The sequence below is a fragment of the Aythya marila genome (assembly GCF_965140915.1).
Source record: "Aythya marila genome assembly, chromosome: Z".
Taxonomy (NCBI): domain Eukaryota; kingdom Metazoa; phylum Chordata; class Aves; order Anseriformes; family Anatidae; genus Aythya; species Aythya marila.
The window spans coordinates 22,374,436-22,378,751 of NC_139080.1; positions in this window are offsets into that span (position 1 = coordinate 22,374,436).

Consider the following 4,316-nt stretch of genomic DNA (forward strand, 5'->3'; position numbering starts at 1 on the left):
GAGTTAATGAACCTTACTTTTTGTTCTTCACCGATGTCATAGATTTTAGTAGCTGCTATAGGGAATGATCACTTTAATTTGCTGAATTCTTTTTTACTAGTCTGCTAGTGTGAAGCTGATAGTTTGGTGATTCTTGTGATTAATTTAATAGTTGAAATAAATACACTAGATGCACACACCAGAATATGCTAGGCACACTGGAATACATGGTTGATGCACTGTGGGAGTCTGGGGCAGTTTTTCTGACTGTGACTGCATCAGTGTAATTAATTCTGTTGTCCAGGCATTCACTGGAGAGCTCTGCATCAGCTATGGCATAACTGTCACATGTTAACTGCTCAGTGGAAGAGCTCCACAGGCGCTAATACTGGGTCAGGTACTGATTGTGTTTGAAAATACACCTAGTGTCTATTAAATTCCTTCCTTATTTAACCATCCATGCATTACATAATTAGAAATTTATTTTTGTTTTTATTTTAACTTTACATATCCCACAGCTGTTGCTTCAAAGTTTTACCAAGGTTTTCCAGTTACATTAAAAAGACACCCTTTTTTAGAGCTGTGCAAATGCCTACTTTCTCACCCTTCAAAAACATAAAATGCCATGTAATTTTCTCTGAGAAATATTTTTGCATAAGAGATATTTCACCCAAAAATAAATTAAGAAAAAAAAAGTATTCGTACACCTATAGAAAAGGATCTCTCCAATACGGAAAATCACTCCAAGCTTATGTGCTGCTAATAATAAGTAAAAAAAAAAGTCAGAGTTTTAGAATTCATCACTGATTTAAGAATAAACTGTGCTGGATTAGATCAAAGATCCATTTAACCAAATATTCTGTCTCTGATAGTGATCAGAAACAGGGTAGGTCTAGGATTCCTTAGTAGGAGGGTTGGAATTAGGTGATCTTCAAGGTCTCTTCCAACCCAAACCATTCTACTAGGATACTACTAGGGAGCTTTCCCTGTTTCCAGAATCTAAAGTTTAAGCCTTATTTAGTCAAAAAAAAAAAAAAAAAAAAAAAAAAAATGTCTGTTGCTAATGGTCTTTGTTGCATTTTAATTCTGTGAATATATCTAGCTGCTCTGAACCCAGTCTTTTGGGCTCTGTAATCATGTGGCATTCCTGAATTTAATTTTAAATAGTGTGGACAATATTTGCTTTTGCTTATTTTAAATCTGCTGTCTTACAGTTTCATTTAACACCTTCAGGTGCTTTTCATATGAAAAATAGTGAGTAACTTCCGTGGCTTATCACAGAATTGTAGGGGTTGAAAGGGACCTCGAGAGATCATCGGGTCCAATCCCCCTGCCAAAGCAGGTTTATTGAAGCATGTTTAAAGCAGGTTTATTGTTCTGTTGAAGACATTTCTGTCCCATATTTGATTCGGTATCATTTTCAGTCTGTTGCAAATCCCTTTTTAAGTTCTGATTTGCCTTCCATGTGATATTTCCATATCCAGCATCTCTAATTGCTGGATTCTGAATCATGAACACACTTTGGAATTGATGAAATATGAGGGATCTCCTCTTTCACAGGACAGCCGGAGGGGCTTGATTGCCCATTCTCAGTTGGGCAATCTCAATAGGATATGGTCTACTCCTGTCAACGTGTTTAGATAGAAGTGATCATAAAAATAATTCAAGGGGTTCTTAAAATGTCCTCTTAATCACTTTTGGGTTCTGAGATGTATGCAATTGGAGACTGAGCTATGGTGCTTGACTGGAAAGTAAGCAACAAAGTTTTAACAGAGATAGAGAATGACTATAGACAGTAATCCTTTTCTGTGATATTACTTGGCCTATTGTGAATGTGTTGTAGAGTACATTTTTGAAGATTAATTCTCTGAAGTGCTGCATTTCCTGTGCGTGCCTACATTTTCCTGCCATAAACAGGAAAAGGAAAACAAAGAATAGGTTTCTGCTACCAGAGCATATCATGCAGCACACACGTAGCACTCTCTGTCTTAGGGAACCCCTCATACCTGGACAAGACCTATAATGTGGGCCAGAAAAAATTGTTCTGACAACGGAACTCCTAGCTTTTGACTTTCTCTGACAGTTCTGCATCCTTCCCCCATCGCATCATGTGCATGTGGTCCCTTCATGTGACAAAAGAGGGCTTGGGGAAGGCAGTGCTCCAGCTAGGTTCTTTTCTTGCTGCCAGAAAAATTCTTTCCAGTCTGCTCTCCCTTGTCTGGATCAGAGGAGCCCCTAGGAGAAGGGGCAGCCAGGAAGGATCCTCAGGCTGGATGAATCACCCTGTTGGATCCTTTGAGACTAAAATTGTAAGGAAAGAGGCAGTTTTTGCTAACTGGAGGCTCAGTGATTGCTTCTAGAATTGAAACATTCTGCAAATCAGTCCTTAAACTGACATTAAATTGATGACACTTTTATATACAGAAAAGTAATTTTATATAATGTTGAGGTTTTAGAAGAATTAAGTTACATTGTTTCTCTTCAGCGATCTGTTCATTTTGAGCCTATATCTGTATTTACTTCAGGAAGTGAATAGGTAGATCCAGTAGAATGTTTAACTGATATTCCAGTCAATATGGCACAGATCTTGCAAGTACTTCAGCATGTGCTTAACTTTGAGCCTTTTCTAAAGTTAGTAGAACTACTGTATACTCAGACCTAGCTCTCAGTAGTAGTTTGCAGTAGCAGAGCATTTGAATATGATTTGTTTAAAGTATGCATTATATAGAGATTGCAGAGCAGACTCATTTGGGAATACTGTTGTAGTTTCATAATAGGGAAGGATGCTAAAATCTAAAAATGTCTAGGCCAGCTTACTATGAAATATTTTTGGCAAGATTTTCTTTTTTGAATCTGCCTTTTGAATATAATTACAAATTAAGTAAAGCTGACCATTTGTTTTATTTGAGGCTGCTTGCATGGCAGAACTTAGGATTTTGTGTAGACAGGTGATACAGCAGGTCAGAAAAGGATTCTGTATGTCTGTGGTTGACTGTATTTTACAGTGTCTGATAGGTTTTTATGGAAGCCATTTGGTGATCTCATCAACAACAAGTCTATTGTTTCATTACTATCAGATTCAGTGTGTTTGTGATTAAATCAGCAGAATAGAGAACATGAAGGGAGTGCTGTTCACTTTGCAATCATTTCCATCTGTTATAAATTTTTATCAGATGTTGGGTAACAGCAGGCAAGAGTCAGAGCAAGTGTTTTATCCAGTTTCCAAGAAACAGTGATATGTAATTGGCATCTATTGTGCTCTTAGTTTAATCTGTCCATTTAGATATTTAAAACGTCCTAGAGTATACAGGTATTACAAAGCAAATAAAAACTTATTTCCATCTTTCCTCACATTTATTTTCTTTTGAAGGCTCTGATGCTGATATAAATGTTTTGGTACTTGGTAATTATGACCACTGATGACACTTTCATAAAATGGTGGGTCAGAGTGAGACTTGGAGAGGAGAATCTCCATTAGGCATATGCTGCTGTCCTATGTGGTTTTCGATTGATGATGTAGAAATTGGCAAGTAGAATTGGCTGGCCAGTGGCCAGCATCATTTGCCTTACAGAAGTGGGAGAGGGATCTATCAGCAATAGGCGTAAGCTGACGTGTAATTAGATGGTCCCAAGGAATGAAATCGTACATTTCTTATGAAATTAATTTTTAGCATTAATTATTCTAAAAAGATGTTCCAGTTTTCAATTTAAATGTCTGAGATGCTTTTCATCATCTGAAGAGTTTTGGTGCAAAGTAATAATGTGCAAAAGAGTTGTCTGGTCTCATCTGAAAAGATGGAAAATATTTTATTAATATAATTTACTGAGATTTTATCGAATGTATCCTTGACTCAGATATTAGACCTCTGCAGTATTTGTTTACCCCTTTTTATGTAGAAAAGTCTCACTTTCTTTCTGAAATTAATAATTCCATTCTTTAGGTCAGAGGAAATTTTTAATGGTGGGAATAATCTTTGTCATCCTTTCTGGAACGTTTTATATGACCATGTTGACCATTGTGATGTGGGTTGTCCAATGTTTTATATAGTATTCTCAAATGAGCCATATTGTTGTTTCTTTTAGAGCCACTGTAATACTTGTTGCATTATTCTCCTTAAAAGTATATTTTAACACTTAATGCATTTTATGGTTTTATTTTCCACAACTACATAACTGTTCTTCACTGAGTCTGTTGCTCAGAGTCTTTTCATGACACTGTTCTGAAATATTAGAGCTTTGTAAGGCATAAAAACAGCCTCTGGAGAGTTTCCTTCAATTTTGTAAGGGAATTTCATAAGAATTTCTGAGAAGCTGATTGTGACCATTTATTCCATTCT